The sequence below is a fragment of the Phascolarctos cinereus genome, unplaced genomic scaffold (genome assembly GCF_003287225.1).
Source record: "Phascolarctos cinereus isolate Bilbo 61053 unplaced genomic scaffold, phaCin_HiC Scaffold_1;HRSCAF=81, whole genome shotgun sequence".
Lineage (NCBI taxonomy): Eukaryota > Metazoa > Chordata > Mammalia > Diprotodontia > Phascolarctidae > Phascolarctos > Phascolarctos cinereus.
Genome location: NW_027555514.1, coordinates 37,633,091 through 37,650,583, shown reverse-complemented (window position 1 = coordinate 37,650,583; position 17,493 = coordinate 37,633,091). Strand labels below are relative to the sequence as shown.

Sequence of the window (17,493 nt, the reverse complement as noted above, 5' to 3'; positions counted from 1 at the left end):
CTAATTCTGACTCAGAAACTTACTTGTCTGTTGTGTGAGGCTGGGCAAGCCAGTTATCCTGTTAAACTTTGTTTTCTCTTATGAAAAATGGGCATAACAATTTAAAAAGATAATACATGTAAAGTGCTTTGCAGACCTTCAGGTGCCCCAAAATGTTAGCCATTATGGATTTCGGGGAAAACAAAAAGTTCCTGATGTCAGAGAACTTATTATATATAGCTGCCGGTGGAATCCAAAATGTAAACAGATAAGTAAAGACAGACTAATTTACAGGAAGAGCCATTTGTAAACAAAAGTGTTTTTTCCCTGTGTTTGAATTTTACACATCTTGCCTTTTACGACTGGGATCTAGGCTCAGCAAATACATCCACAGTTAATCCGCTCTGAACAAGACAAAGAAACCTCCCTTAAATTGTTACTCTCAAAAACAGAAGTATAAACTGACCAATAATAGATAGTTATTCCTTATTGTGGACATGAGACTATGCAGTCTTTATCCTTGACACAGATAGGTTATGGCTAAGTGAATTATTGAATTTTTAAAAAATTAATGTGATGAACATAAGCATATAGTTGCTGAGGTTTAGACAATTGCTCTGGCTTTAAGGTAGATTCCACCTGCGTTAATGCTCTTTAAACCAAATTCAGCCTTCTTGGAGGTGGGAGTTAAGGGCTTGGCTGGAGGGGCAGGGCCCTGGTTTTCCCTTAGGCTGCTAACTGCCTGAAATAGCCCATTCCAATCTAACAAGCATTTATTAAGCACCTACTACCTGCCAGGCATTGTGCTGGGTGCTGGAGCCCCAGAGAGCTTAAAGCGTATGGGGGAAGGAGGTAGGGTGGGCAGAGATGAATATTCGAAATATTCTAGGAAGAGATGAATAGAAAAGTAGGCAGCAGGACTTATGCAACATAGGAGTAGGAGAAATCTCATCTTTTCCTTGAAGAGTACACTAGCAGAGGTGAAGGAGTTGGGGAAGACATATCTTTAGTGTTGGGAACAAGTTTGCATAGCTCTTTGGAATCAATAGCCAATGACCCTGGCACAGATGATATTACTCTTTCCTAGAATCATGGAATGGTAGAGCTGGAAGACCTCGGAGATCATCTAGTAGTCTAACTTCTTCATTTTACAGATCAGGAATCAGGCTCAGCGAGGGGCAAGTGACTTATCCTAAGTCTCATAGGCAGTAAGTGTCAGAGTTGGGATTCAAATCGAGGTCCTCTCTTTTCATTGCATCCCAGCCTCTCCTCTGGTCCAGCCTCCATTCCTCTTCACATAGAAGAGAAAGTTGGATCCCAGAGAATAGGGACTTGTCCTGAGATCGGTTAGGAAGTGAGCCAAAATGAGAATGGGAGTCACCTGACTCCCATGCTCTTTCTAGAATATCATGCTGCTTTTCATTTGTGAGCTCTGTGTCACAATGTTATTAGATAGCCCTGGTTCTGCTTTTGAGTAAGGAAAACCCAACCTCAAACACTAACAGGTTGGAAAAATCGCCGGAGTGAGAGTCAAGAGGCTGAAGTCTGAATCTTGGCTCTGCCAATAATGTGCTCCGACACTGTGGATACTTCCTCTCTCTCTCTCTCTCTCTCTCTCTCTCTCTCTCTCTCTCTCTCTCTCTCTCTCTCTCTCTCTCTCTCTCTCTCTCTCTCTCCTCCCCCTCCTCCTCCCTCCCTTCCTTCCTCCCTCCGTCTGTCTCTCTGCCTCTCTCTCTCCTCCTCCCTCTCTCCCTCCCTCTCCCTCCCTCCCTCGATCTCAGTTTCTTCATCTGTTAAACAAGGGGGTTTGTTAGGCAGTCACCAGAGCCCTCTAAGCTCTAAAATTCTATAATCTTACGGACATATTTTAGGGTCAAGAGGCTCTTCCTCATTACCACTAATAGGAAGCAGGGCAATTAATCTGGGCACCAGCCTCTTGCCCTTCCACAACAGCTTGGAGCCAGACTGTCAAAGCAGAGCTAATAACCCTGGGCTTCTGCATTAAGACCTTCCTAGGGCAAAACTGAGTGGGCTGTTGGTGGAAAAGTTAAGAGAGCCGGGTGAGACCTTTGTGTGTGTAGCTTCGCTGGTCCCAGAGATCAGAGTGATTTTCCTTGTGTGTTTATATTTCCCTATGTTGGATTTATCCTCCTGGGGAGAGTTTGGTATAGTAAACTATTTTGCAAACAGTTGGAGATTGTAACACATAGCTGGCACTAAAGGAAAGGACGAGAAGAACCCTGTCACCAGGTAAGCAATGGCCTTGTCCTTAACATCATCCTAGCCCTTCCCTGTTTCCCTAGGTGTGCCTGGGCCATAGGTTAATGGAGCCTGGGAAAAGGAGGTTGGAGGACTCCAACCCTCTCTGTCGCTTGGGAAATGATAGCATAGGTCACGGCCCTGTTGGTAGTCATCTGTGGAGCCCTCAGCTGCTGCTGTTATCACAATAAGAACTCAAAGTTATGTAGTTCTTACAGTTTGCAAAATGCTTCCCTCTTATCCACCCTATGAGATAGAGTATCTGTGAATACTGATGCTATAGGTACAATAGTAGCAGAGTAGTATGTGATAAGGCTATGAAAATAAGTTGGACCCATAATGGGACTTAAAGAAAATGTTTTTTAACTTTAAAAAATTACATGCTTTATCAGTTGTGGTTGGTTTTTATGACACAGGCAATGGGGAATTATTGGAAATTTTTGATCAAGGTGTGTCCTAATAAATGATGTTTTGGGAAGATTAATTTAATAGCAGTGTGCAGGATAAAGTGGAATACTAAGGCTTGGAACCAGGAGAATAGGTAGCAAGTGACAGATTAGGCAAGAACACCTGAACTGCAGTATCAACGATAGGAATTTAAGTGTGAAAAACACCTTCAAGGAAGGACGGACAAGATTTGGTAGGGACTGATCAGAAATGAGAAACCAGGGAGGAGGGAGAGTTGAAGGTGATTGAGATTTTGAGTCTGGGTGAGAGGAAGGTTAGGTCATTGGGAAAAAGTAGGGAGTTCTAGAGGGAAAATCAATTTGGGGGCAAGATGATAAATTTATCTCTTGAAATGTTAAGTCCCGGGTGATGGCAGAACTGTAGGAATCAGGTAGAACCAGATGAAAAATGGAAGGTGTAAGACTGGATCTAGGCAAAGGGGTCAAGGTTGGAGACATGGATCTACACATGTAGTTTCTGGGCCCCATACTACTTTTCACACAAAATCTCCTAAATCCATCCCAGGTCTGAGGCATTCTGTAGGTTAGTAGCCACCCAAAACTATAATTCACACATCCCTACCAACATGTTAACCAGAAGAGACATTAGTTAAAAATGGAAGACATTTGATCAAGCCACAAGGTAAACGAGACAAGAAAAGTCTTTCTGAGCGTAGATAGGTTACCATAGCCAGTGAAGAACAGTCCACATGCAGAGAACATGTGTGACCAGAGTTCATGCATGGAGGGCACACACATCAGGAATCTGTATGACCAGAATATAAGAAAAGAGGGTACACGTTTAATAGAGGCATATGTGGCTAGGGAGCAGTTGTGCTGGGACAACCCATAACTCTGATTTCAATCAATTAATCAATCGATAAATGTTAATTACCTACAATGTGCTCTGTCTTCTTATTATGTTATTCCATTAATCTTCACCTCAAATCATTTCTTTGATATCTGTTGCATTGTCTCTACTAGTATCTTCACTTGTTGGTCTCATGTCTACTGGGCTTTAGCTCTTCAGGGCCATCTGCTGCTTTCTATTCCCATTTCCCAAGGTGCAGTGGTTAGAAAGCCTCTCACTGACAAGAGAAGGTTGAAGTTCTTTTAGTGCACAGCTAAGGCCATGATCCACCATACCTAGCCAAGAAAGATTGTCTGTTCTTTTCACTGTCTTTGTCTGGTATTGATTTGAGTCTCATTGTGTCAAATGACTATACTGTCTACAAAACTAAATTAATTATCTTAGAAAATTAAATTACTATTACATCCTTGATTATGAGCCTTTATTCCCCATCCAAGATGCTCTTTGATTGGCCTGCAAATGAAACTAGGAAAGGAACTAAAATTCAGGTGAATTAACTAGACTATATTCTTTCCTTTATTACACATATGTTTTTTCTGTTCCATTCTAACTATATTTCTTGCTATATTTTGTTGTTGTTGTTCAGTCATTTCAGTTGTGTCTGATTCTTTATGACCCCATTTGGGGTTTTCTTGGCAAAGATACTGGAGTGGTTTGCCATTTTCTTCTCCAGTTCATTTTACAGATGAGAAAACTGAGGTAAACAGGGTTAAGTGACTTGCCCAGGGTCACACAGCTAGTAAGTATTTGAGTCCGGCTTTGAACTCAGGTTTCCTGACTCCAGGCCTGCCACTCTATCCCCTATCTGCCCTATAAGTCTCATAGAGGAGGTGATAATTAAAGTGGCTGAGAGTGGATAAGACAGCAAGGGAGAAATTATAGAGACCAAAAAGCAAAGGGCTGATCACTCACATGAGGGGCCTTTCCATTAATATAATCAATCATTAATATGTCATATATATATGAATTAATCATATATATATATATATATATATATATATATATGAATAAAGAGAGTTGGAGGAGAATGGAAAATAGGAAAAAACATATACTTCTGTATTTTGGTTTTGAATACGTTCTTCCTGGAAGAGATAGAAATGGAATAAGATGGAGTTATGGGAATATAACTAATTTTCAAACAAGTAATAATTTGCCTTTTTTCCTTTGAATTGCCGGTTCTACTAAGTAAGGAACCAAATGCCTTTTTTTCCCTTTACTTGGTATAGAAATATGGAGAATAAAAACTCACCCTGTAGGTAGAAAATTGAGAACCACTGGAATCAAATGGATTTGGAGAAGGATTTGATCTTCCAGTCTTGATGCTTTTGAATTTGAGGGCACAGAGAAAGAAAACAGACACATCTACTGCCCTAGAAGCCACTGTGAGATCCCTGATTTGACATAATGAGAATCTTGAATTTGGATTGATTAGGGCTTGCCAGAACAGCAGCTGCAATGGCCAGTCAACTCATCATAGGGCAAGAAAGAACAATTTCATTCGATTCAACTTAATTTAAAAAACCTTTATTTCACTACCTTCTATGCACAAGCCCTTGAATAAAAGAATGAAATGTTCTATCAGGAAAATGCAAAGTCAGATTTAGCCTGTATCTAGAAGAGAGATATTATAGCCAGGAAGCTTTTATACCTTCTCCTAGGTAATTAATGCCACTCTTTTTCTTGAAGAAATACAGACCACCTACCTCCCATAGCATTTTCTCTTAAGCTGTGGGGACAATTTAGCCCCTCCCTTGACAGATGCATTAATGACTGCTAATGTAATAACTTTCCTTTTAATAAATGAGAATACGCATGAAAATGGCTAGATAGGAGCCACCAGGAGTCCCAAGTGTCTTATCATAGTCTTTAATGGTAATATTAAGAGCACTGAGAAGAAAAACGGGATGCTACAGGGATGGAAAGCCCTATTTTTTCTTTAATGTAATAGAAGGTCACTGCTGGGAAGGATAATTCATTGATCTAGCCCACTAATTGTAAGGAGATGGTGATTTCTCAAGCTAAGGGATACATTTCCTCTCAGAAGCAAAGAAAATTATGATTTTGTGTGTATGTAGGAATGGGATGGGGTGTAGAGTGCTTCTGTATACAGACAGGACTGTTGCTTGAACAGGCCCATAGCTTGTAATCCCCAGGCAGGCTCCTTGGGAACTCTGACCCTTAGAATTCTTAGTTGAAGATACGATATCTGTTTAACTTCAAATGAGTTCATATGAGATAATATTTGTAAAAAGCTTAGCACTGGGCCTGGCACATAGTAGGCATTTAATAACTGTTTGTTCCCTTCCCTTCCCTTTAAACCTGTGTTCAAAATATTTGGTCGTGAGTTGGGTCCTTGCTAACTTTAAATGGTTTCTGAAGATCCTGAAAAAGCAGGAAGTTAAAAGAAAAGTAACTGGGAGCCTGGTGTGTGCAGCTCTTTCCTTACAATTTCCAGCTACGGAAGTCCAATAACAGTGGGAGGGGGTGGGTGGTTTCAGGCCTCTTAGAGAGAATAAAGTGGAAGGAAGGAAAACAATCTCTTTAAAAGGATCCTGGGCAGAAGGTTTCATTTGTCATCTTACCTCAGAGGAAAAGATGCTGTGGGGAAAGGAAGACAATAAAGGCACAGAGTCCTTCTTGCCACTGGCCTGTTCTTTCCCTGGCAGTCAGTAGAAGGAAGAGCTGAGAATGAAGCCCTTTGACTGGGAGGACATAAGCTTATACATTTAGAGCTCAAAGAGAACTTAGGTCATAGAATCCAATCCCCTCTTTTTATAGATGAGGAAACTGAGGCTCGGAGAGATGAAAGGCAATTCAATAAACATTTATTAAGCACCTGCTAAAAGCTTGGTCATACAAAAAAGACACCAAGGTCATCCACTGCATTCTGGACCATCACCAGTCATCTTGACTTCTGTCCTGCCACTGGACTTCCATGACTCTGGAAGAGAGAGTGAGGCTGATGACTTTGTGCAGCTCTGCCTCACTTAAATCCGATTCATGCAAGAATCAAGACATCACCTTATGATGTCATTGGTTCTCATGAAAAACGAAGGACCTACAAAGCTGTGTGCTTAGCACACGGGCCCTGTGCTAAGTCCTAAGGATCCACATGAAGAAAAGAAAGGCAGTCCCTACCTTCAAGGAGCTTACTATCTAATGGGAGAAGAAAACACACACAAGGAAGCTGGGAGTGGGAGAAGGAGAGGAAATCAAATTTCCCTGAAGTTAAAACCAGTCAGAGCTACCTACGGAAAGCAGAGTGAGTCAGAAAGTGCAGGTCCTACCCTCTGTAAAGGAAAGTTTTGGGGGGAGCTTAGTGCCCTCTAGCCCTCCAATCAGACTGGAGAGGAGGCTGACAGATGTGGGAAGGTATTAAGTATTCAAAGCTGGGTTAAACACCATACTTACTCAGGATCATGCTGCCAATAATCCAGTGATATGAGATTTGAACTAAGGTTTTCACTAAAACATGCCTCCCATATCAAAGTCTTTTTAGAATTAGATCTCTCCTACTCTTGCCCCAGTTAACATCAGCAGGCTCCTTATTCTTCCTCAGATGGCAGTTCTTTCCTTTACATGTCCATCAGGGCAGCTGGGCCTGGAGTCAGGAAGACCTGAGTTCAAATCTGGCCTCAGACACTGACTAGCTGTGTGACCCTGGGCAAGTCATTTCACCCTATTTACCTCAGTTTCCTCATCTCTAAAATGTGTTGGAGAAGGAAATGGCAAGCCACTCTAGTATCTTTGCCAAGAAAATCCCAAATGGGGTCCCAAAGAGTTGGACATGAACTAATCAACTAAATAGTAACAACACATCTATCACAAAGTATAAGAGATGCAACAGGCAAACGATGACTGTCCTGCCTGGGATCAGGCTCACTTCTGGGCTTCTATTTGCTGAGCTGCCTGACTGTATGGATTCCTGACCCTTACTTGCCTTGACTGCTTGGAACTCCAAGGTCCCTTCAATTTTAAGGTTCTCTATGGCTGATTTGCTCTGTCCTGCCTTGACTGATTTCAGACTTTTGACCTGCCCCTGATAACAGGCTCCTTAGCAATAGGGGGCTTCTTGGTTGTCAGACCAAGTGACCTCTTGATACCTCTTGATCTCAGAGTCTTTAAACCTCTGCCCAGCTACACCCCTCAGTCCCGCAACTCTCATCTTGGTAAGCTGAAGAGACTCCAGAGGAGGTCAGCTAGGGTGGTGAAGGGTCTGAAGTTCACTCCGCATGAGGATTGGCTGAAGGGACTGCGGAACTGGAGAAGACTTGGGGCTGAGGGGCATAATAGGTGTCTTTAAGTAATTGAAGTGCTGTTAGGTCAGAGAAAGATAAATTTGTTCTGTTTGGTAGCGTTGCCAAGAAAAGTTTCCTCTCAATCAGAGCTGTCCTAGAGTGGAATGGTCTGCTTGGAGAGGAGGCAGGTTCCCCTCATTGGAAGAATCTGGGCAGCTTGTGGATGCCTACTTGTTGGCTATGATGTAGTGGAGATATCTTTGGAGTATGGATTAACAAGATAGCAACGGGGCCGGGTTGGGGTGGTGCGCTTCCAGCTTCCGAATTCTGTGACTCTGTGATGTGGGATATCGTGACTGGAGGCAGGAGGCAGAAGAGTTTTGATACCAGGCTAGCAAGCTGGTCTGGAGCAAGTAGAATTCTGATCCAAAGTTAAGCAGGTGAGAGTAGCTCTTTGAAGATGGAACTCAAGATAAAGGAGGAAAATCCACTAGGCAAGATCGCTTAATAATAGTGAAGAAGGAAACTTCGTTGGATCTTGGGGGTGCTGCTTTAAAAGCTTCCTCTGAAAGCATTATCTCCATTGATTATTGTTTTGTTTGCTTACATTTAATTGTTTTAAAAGAAAGGTCTGTTTTTGATATTACTCAAGTATAGAAATTTCATAGCATTAAATACAATTTTAAATGGTCATCTTTGGGTTTGATCACTTTTTTAGAGAGAAAACAAGCCCCAAGACCAGCTGTTAATCCATTCTGGGCTACCAAGAGAATATTTCAGAATGAGTCCCCCAACCCCTGTAGGGAGAGAAAGGGAGAAAGAAGGAGATAAGACCCAGAACAGGGTAGAGCTAAGAGATATGGGAAGTATTCAGATACAGCCAACTCAAGATTCCCACAACTGGGAGCCTTGGAGCAATATGTTGAGAGTAAATTGGGCAAAGCAGATTGAACCTGGCCGCTTGTCCCAGCTTTGTAGCTTTGGGTACATCACTTTACTTCTCTAGGACTCAACTTTCCCATCTGTAAGATGGGAGAGTTGTATTAGATAGTACTAAGATCTCTTCCAGCTTTAAAGGTCAGGGGAAGGAAGAATAGAATAACCCAGGCATCCTACTGTCCCTTTGACCCAGCCTTCTTCCTAAAATGATTTAAACAAGTTTTGCTTCAGAGCCAGAGCTAGCTGTAAGCTAACATGATTTCAGGGTCAAGGAAAAAGGACCTTCCTTTCCAGGTCTCTTCTTGCAGCCCCTCCATTGTTCTCCCACTGGTGCAATTTGACTGCTGCTCGTAGGATCATATTTTTAGAGCTGGAAGGAATCTTAAAGGCCACCAAGACCAACTCCCTCAATTTACAGGTAAGGAAACTGAGGCAAAGTGGAGGGAAAATGATTTGCCCAAAATCATGCAGGCAGGATGTAGCAGATCACAGCAGAGCACCTGCCCCCTGACTCCAAGTTCATGAATCTTTCCCAAATACCGTGGTGCCCATAAGTGTTAAAGTCATGCCCACCATCCAAGCCATAAGGGACTTCTCCAAGGTCACCCGAGCAGTAAGAGGCAGACCTGGGACTCCAGAGCCAGTGTACCTTCCCATCATGCCATGCAATCTCCCTTCTCCAAATCTCTTTTATTGTTGTTGTTGTTGTTATCATTATGATTTTTTTTTTTAACAGAGCACCTTTATTTTCCCCCTCCAGCTGATGTGGAAGAAGATCCTGCCTTTAATTACATCATTAGACAATGCTTGAAATGCTTGTGCTGTTGAAGTCAGCACTCTGGGATGAGTGCATTTCAGTTCAGGGGTCACCCTGGTAGCCAATGCCACCCAGCTTGGGAGGTGGGCAGAGTTCAAGAATAGGAAGATATGGGTCCTGAAAGTGGGGAGCAAGGTCCCCACTGGGGTCAGGGAAAGGTTAGGAAAAGGGAACCTGGAAAAGAGCAACTTCTCACGCTTTGCAGCCTTGCCTCAGGCTCTGGCTTGCTGTCGGTGAGGGACAGATAGAAGCTGTGGGCAAAGGTACTGTGTGTCCTTCCTGGCAATGGACGTGCCTGCCGTGGCAGCACCCACTGTACCCAGTCAGTTCTGCTCTGGGTCTCAGCCAGCCCAGAGCTGTAGTCCTATTCTTCCTGCCCTTTAACCTCCGGGAAAGCCTTACCTGGGAGAGCCCACAGTGTGTCAGTTTCCATTAGGTGGCTTCTCTTGGAATGACCCTCCTCCCCCGCCCAAGGTTCCTGGGCAGTCCCAGCTCCTCACTACCACCTTTCCTCCCTGCTACTTCCCAGTTTGCTGTTCTCCACCTTGCTTAAGAAGCTTCAGGGGAAGGGCAGCTAGGTGGTACAGTGGATAGGGCACTGGCCCTGAGTGCAAATCCTGTCTCAGACACTTACTAGCTGTGTGACCCTGGGCAAGTCACTTAACCCCAATTACCCCCCCCCAAAAGAAGTAGCTCTGGGGCTCCCTATTGCTTCTAGGATTAAAAAAATAAACAAATAAACTCATTTAGCATTTAAGGCTTTCACAGTCTGACTGCAGCTCGCTTTCCATGGTCTTATAACATTACTGTCCACCCTGAAATCTAGAGTTTAGCCAGACTGGCCAATTTGCTGTTTGCCTGTACCCATGTACGTGCCTGGTATTCCATTTCCCACCCCCTCACGTTTGCCCCATAACAGGAATGCTGTCCCTCTTTACCACTCTACCTCTTGGAATTCCCACCTCCCTTCAAGGCCCATTGGTTCAGGCACCACTTCCTTTAAAAGGCCTTTCCAGGTCCCCTCTTCCTTCTCCCTCAATCCAATTACTTTGGATCAATGTTTTAGAACTCTGAGGCCACCTAGTCTGTTTTACAGATAAGGAAACTGAGACCTTGTCACAAATGACTCATCCAGGGTCACAGAGATAATAAAATCAGAGCTAAGATTTGCACCCAGGACCTCTGACTTAAGAGGCAGTGGCCTTGTTAGGTACCCATACATAATACTTCCCTTGTTAGGGGCAGCTATGTGCAGGGGGCGCAGCTAGGTGGCACAGGGGATAGAATACCAGGCCCAGAGTCAGGAAGATTCCTCTTCCTGAATTCAAATCTGGCCTCCAACTCTTACTGGCTGTGTGACCCTGGGCAAGTCACTTCACCCTGTTTGCCTCAGTTTCCTCATCTGTAAAATGAATTGGAGTAGGAAATGGCAGACTACTCCAGTGTCTCTGCCTAGAAAACTCCAAATGGGATCATGAAGAATTGGACATGACTGAAAATGACTGAGCAACGTCAGTGTGCAGGATACATCCCCCAGCTCCTTGAAGGCAGGGACAGCCATGCTTTTTGTCTTTGTATGCTCTGATCCTAGCATGGAGTGCATTATCCAAACTGTATGCCTTTGGATTGAATTCAGTTGAATTCTCCCCAGATCTTTGCCCCAGATCACCTGTCTGTGAAATCAGCGTAATGGTGAAAACTAGTGACATTCTGAAATTAAAAGGACTTTTATTTTTGCATGTTTCAATGAAGAAAGTACGATTATTGGGGGGCAGGGGTAGTGGAATCACTCGCTGAGCAAAATGATACGTTAATGCCCATATTGTGTCATTGCTTGAACAGCACGCATCCTGAAATTCGTTCCTCTTCGCAGAATTTGTTCTACAGCTGGAAGCCACATTCTTTCCTCAAAAAGGTCTCTTGCTGATTTCACAGCATTAGTGGGATCATATTTTAGTGGCCAGCTCTTCCCTCCCCTCCCTTCAGGGCAGCTGTAAACACAAGGAGCCGGGCACTTACTAACTTAGTTCCAGGGAACCTTATATGGAGGTATTTTTTCTTTTTTACTAGAAGAATATTGCCCTCCTTGTGAAATATGAGTCTTTCCCCTCCCTCCATTCTCTTTATCAGCTCTCATATCTGAAAGTGTGAAGCTACAGTTTGCTTTCTGAAGGTTTATTCTCACACATTTTCCAACAATGGAAATTTCCTGGCTGGCAACTTTTCTGTGGTTATAATCATCACTGGCATTTATATAACATAGCACTTTAATGTTTTCAAAATGCTTCACAGATATTCTCTTATCTGATTGTCCCAGTAACCCTGTGGGGGTAGGTACCACAGGTATTATCCCTATCTTATAAAAGGGGAAACTGAGCAGCAGAGTGGTTAAATGACCATGATCCCACAGCTCATAAATACTAGAAGTGAGATTTGAACTCAGGTCTTCCTGATTCTAAACACAGTTCATTCTCCCCTCCACCACACTGCTTCTCTCAGAGTTGGCGGGGATCCACCCATTTATCCTGGGCAAATCCATCTACTGCAAATTGTCAATGTCTGCAATGCAGGCAAAAGATCCCACCCGAAAGAAACTTCCCACAGCTAAAGATGTATTTTCTGCTTTCCACAAATCCTCACCCTAAGGCCATACTTCCTTGTTTTTGAGTTATTACTGCCAGGACATTGCATATGATTAGAATAACTATTATTTACACTGAGTGAATGCTGGGGGTGGTTGATTTCCAGCTGTATGGACTACCTTAGGTTTTCTTCTTCAGTGCCAGATACTCAAATGGCATTGCCCGCCTTATCAGGTGGTACTCCTCCAAGTATTTGCATGTGTATATTACATCTCAGAGTTGAGTATATCTTTACAGGGATAGGGACTAGGCCCATGTTCTGTTGCTATAGGGAATTCCCCATGAGGAGTGTGGGAGATAACTTCTATAGCTACGATTGACCCCATTTTAAAGATGGGGAAACTGAAGCTCTGGGAGGTTGTGACTTGCCCGGCACCACATATCTAATGGGTTATAGAACCAAAGAACCTGAAGGGCCTTTAGAAGTCAAATAAAGACCATCACAATGGGGTTGCATTCAAATTCCCTCAGGATCCTTGGGGAAACCCTGTTGTGGGGGCATATATTCTCAGATTCACCATTCTAGGTCTCACATCCCCATAAATGTGTTTCTATTTATACAACCTGTCCCTAACAATAATGACACCTTTAGATCTTAAATATCACCATTTATTTTAAAAGGCAAAAGAAACAATAATACTCTCACGGGTACTCATATATTAAAGCAAATGCATGAAAAATAAATACATCATAATTCACACATAGACCTGGGTCACATCATCCCAACACAGGATTCAGTGTCTTTGGAGGAGAGTGGGAACACACAGGAGGCTGCCAAGGTAACCCATGAGTGAGGAAAACCCAAGTGTTCAAGGTCATTCACAACTCTGGAATGGTAGACTTTGGTGTCCTCAAGGACTGTCAAATAAACATTCCTTGGTGAATGCAACTTCTCTGTTAAATAAATGCTTTCACTGCTTAAGTTGAGTTGATCCAGCTGGACTTTCCTGACATTTCACTAGACATGATGTCTCAGCCAAACTAGTTAATCTAATGAGTAACTTCTCCGATTCTCTGCTTCCAAACTGTATCTTTGATCAAGCTAGATTTACTTCTTGGCAGCAGCTGTAATGCCATCACTTTCAGTTTCAAGCTTAGCTAATGCAGTTCCAAAATCTATCCTTTCACTTCTCTTTTCTCTTATTTTTCTGGGTTCAAGTTCCAGATCATCTCTAAAAATGACCCTACCTTAGTTTATGAGGAGTAATAAAATTCTTATCTTCTATCTATAATTAGAGAAAGCCAATTTGTCTTACAGTCATTTGGTTCATATCCCTCCAGTTTGCTATAGCTTGTTACGTTCAGAATTCACCAATAATTCACTGCTTATCTCAGACCTGAGTCCGAGAGTAACTGCTTAAGAAACTGGTTCTCATAGTTACTGTTTCTCTAAGGATTCTGAACGTTCTTAACTTAGCAATAAGCTTTAAAGGGACAATACATTACATGTAAAATGATAGATTTGGACTAAATGAGGTCAGAAGTCCCTTTTGACTCTAAATTCTGTGATCCTAAGATCAACTAGTACAATGCTGTCATTTTACAGATGAGGAAATATGATCAAGGAGGTTAAGTATCTTGGATTACATAGCTAGTACCTAATGCACTTCACTGCTCACTGTCCTTTCCAGTATATCATACTTCTTACAGAGCTCCTGTAATCCAGCTGGGGAGATCACTTGCACGTATGAAACAAATGAAAGACTATAAAACAATATGCATTAAGTATTAAATGGTATGACCCAGTGTAGGAGATCAGAAAATAAGATCAATGGGAAATGGAGTCATAGAGGAAGGTCTCATGGAAAAGTTAGAACATGGAGGAAGAGCAGAATTTGAAATAGGCGAAGATCAGAATTTATCATTCAGTGTCTTTCAGGGGTTACCTGGCTTTTCAAAGGTTCAGGACATTGTCCTGAAAGTCCAGAGATATTACGTGTGGTCTGGCCCAACATGGGGGATTGCTCATCTCAATTGTACTAGGTGATCCTGCTCCCAGTTTTCTCTCTCTAGAGAAAGGATAGGTCTGGTCAGTCAGTAAGTCAAAAAATATTTATAAAGTGCCTACTATGTGCAGGGCACTGTGCTAGTACTGGAGATACAACCATGAACAAGAAAGTCTGTGCCCTCACGGAGCTTATAATCTAAGGGAGGAAGACAAGACATAAAAGGAAGCTAAAACTGGGGCTACACCTTGGCTCCACTCCTTTGGACTAGACTCTATCATATCCCCCTGGCAACCTTTATTAGGACATTCATTTTTCTGTGAGATTACAGTTGTTCAGTCATGTCCATCTCTGTGATTTCATTCGAGGTGAGTTTTTTTTCCCCCTTTTTCTTGGCAAAGATACTGGAGTGGTTTGCCATTTCCTTCTCCAGCTCATTTTAAAAATGAGGAACTGAGGCAAGCAGGGTTAAGTGACTTGTCCAGGGTCACACAGCTAGTAATAGCCTTGGTACCCACGCTTCATCAGTACTCTGCCCCTCTGATTGGAGAGTTAAAAGGTGGGGCAAAGAACTCCTCCTTTTAAAGAGGGGCCCCAAGCCAGCTGTCTCCTCATTTCCCACCCAGCAACTGTCCTTCTGACTGGACTCCATCGTGCCCCCACCTAGGTACTCTTCCCCATCCCCTTTTAGCTTCCTTTTGTATATTAGCTTCTCTCATTAGATTATAAGCTCCTTGAGGGCAGAGACTTTCTTTTTCATATTTGCATCCCTAGCACTTAGCACAGGTGCCCTGCGCGCAGTAGGTACTTTAAAAGTATGTATTGACTTACTGAGTGACTGACCAGGCCTACCCCTTCTTTAGAGAGGAAACTGGAAGCAAGTTCACTCAGAACAATCCAGATGAACAGCCCCAGGTTGGCTCTGATCATAACCCTCCTCTTTACTTACCTGACCAAGTCTAGTGAATACTCTATAGGGGTATGAGAGCATCTCAAGCTATGAATCAAGAGCAACATGGACCCTCATTGGGCACCCCTCCTCCCTCCCCTGACCACAATGACGACTCAAGGGGAGGAAATCTTGAAACCCAAGGCACAGGCATTGCTACATCACTGGTGCCTCTCAGCCTCAACTGGTCTCTCCTTGGCCCGTAGTCTGCTGACCCTGACCACAGTATCCACTGACTGGCCAAACAGTCCCAGTTTTACCATCGAGTTCTCCCATATCTGAAAGTGTAGACCAGTTTCTTCATACCACCAAACCACCATAAACACCTTCCTACTCTCTGACATCCTTAAATACTACAGTCTCATCCAAGTAGGCTTTTTTCTCACTGTTGATTAAAAAGGGTCTCCAAAAACAGTGTCTCCATTAAGATCATACAAGATTCTTTGATAGATGCAACCACAGATATCTTTGCTCCATGATCTTCTGATTGGCAATATCAGTAGAAGGCCAAACCAGGAAGACATTCCCATGCTTGCCGCAGGGGTCTGCCCCGTCATGGAGGGCATCCAGTGCAGAGTCCAAATGCATGAGGAGTTCTCTACAGAAGGTGAGGGTCTCCAGATTCTTGGGTACCCAGATGGAAATGCTGGTGCAATCGGGAGTTCATCTCTCCACCCCACACCACATACACTTACAGGCAGAACCTCATCTTCAGGCTTCCAGCTGTCCATCTCCCAGCCCTGCAGCACCCTGCTCTCACCCTGATTTGGGCTGTGAAGAGCTAGGGAAGAAGCAAGCAGCAGGACGAGGGAATGTCGTATCCTAACCACCCCCTCTCAAGACATGTTGATTTATTTTCAGCAACTGCAGAAGTCTGAGAAGCAGCACTAGATCCAATTCATTCCTGCCATTCAGTTACACAATCGTTGCTGTGCAAAACTTGGTTTTAATTAAGAAATTAAGAATATACTGCTTGGGGAAACCATATGCCAAGCCACATGTGTGAAAAATCAGATATTCATGGATGCATCTTACAGTTGTAAGAACCATAATAAGAAACCATCTTCTCTGACCCAAGAGCTTAGAAAAAATTCCAAGTCATCTCTCTGCAATTCCACCTCCCCACCCCCAACACTTTGGCCCAAATCTATAACTAGCTTTTCCTCCTCATCTCAGGGTTAAGCCTGGGATTGCCTTACCTATGCAAAATAGAAGAATTCCTACCCAAACAGCAGCAAGGTCATTTATTAAAAAGAAAACAAATAAACAAACAAAAAACATCCTGGGCTGTGATGAATGAGAGGATAAAGGAAAGGGGAGGAGAGGGGGAGAAAGAAGCAAAGGTCAAATGCTAGAATATGGTCTTCTGGGAAACTGAACCCAGTGATGTGAAGAAGGCTGCTTGTCTGGCTGATCTATTCTTGTTAGGGTAGTTAACAGCATTTAGGCTACCGAGAGAGTGGGGGTGGGATAGAAGTGGGGAAGGACCTAACATCCAAAGACTGCTGCTGATTATAAACAGCTGATGGGCCCTTACGTGTGAGATATGTAGATAGATATAAGTATCTCTATATACAGCCATTTTCACCGGCTGTCTCCCACATATACATATATGTATATTATATATGTGTGTATATGCCTGTATATATACACATGTATGTATGCCTGTAATGTGTGTGTATAAACAGAATTTTATTGTCCTTTATGTTGATATGATTGTAGAGTTTGAGAGTAGGGGTGTTAACTCTGGGGATTCTAAGCCACCATCCTCATCAGAATCCATTGTAGATTCATAAATTCATGGCTCATCCTAACAGTAAGGATTTATATTTTTAATCAGTTAATCAACAAATATTTATCAAATGCCTACCACGGGCCAGGCATTGTGTTAGGCAATGAAGATACAAATACAGAAATGAAGCAATCCTTGTCCTGGAGGAGCTCCTATTTTTCTAGGAGGTCAGGACAATTTGTACATATGTAAATGTAACTTGCCTTTAGCCAGGCCCACGGGGCACAGAAAGAAATGTGGAGAATTTGGTGACCACTCCTCTAATTGGTCAGTCCTCTTCCCCAAATCTCTCTATGTTCTCTTTGGGCCAGACACAGGAGGATCACTCAGGCTCCCATGATCCTCTCTGAGACAAACACTCAGGTTTCCTTGGGCATACCAAAGGTGGGTTATAGAATTTTATATAAAATAAATACAGGCAATTTTCAGAGAGAAGGCATTAGCGAATTGGAGAAATCAGATAAGGCTTCCTGTAAAAGAGAGTGTTAGAGATAGACTTGCATTCCAGGCACGGGAGGCTTCCAGTGCAAGGCCAGGGGGAGACATAGCACAAGGTCAGTTTGGGGGGAGTGAGAGTTCATAGGGGAGAGGAGGAGTAGTGGAATGTGTTGGCAC

The 17,493-nt window shown here is 43.1% G+C and overlaps 1 long non-coding RNA gene across 1 annotated transcript; it reads left to right on the top strand.

Annotated features, from left to right (window-relative positions):
- Window positions 1–2,179: 2,179 nt before the first annotated feature.
- Window positions 2,180–11,288, top strand: LOC110209054 (uncharacterized). The gene is made up of 2 exons (XR_013487016.1): window positions 2,180–2,229; window positions 9,027–11,288. It is a non-coding gene; the product is annotated as an uncharacterized LOC110209054 (long non-coding RNA).
- The last annotated feature ends 6,205 nt before the right edge of the window (window positions 11,289–17,493 follow it).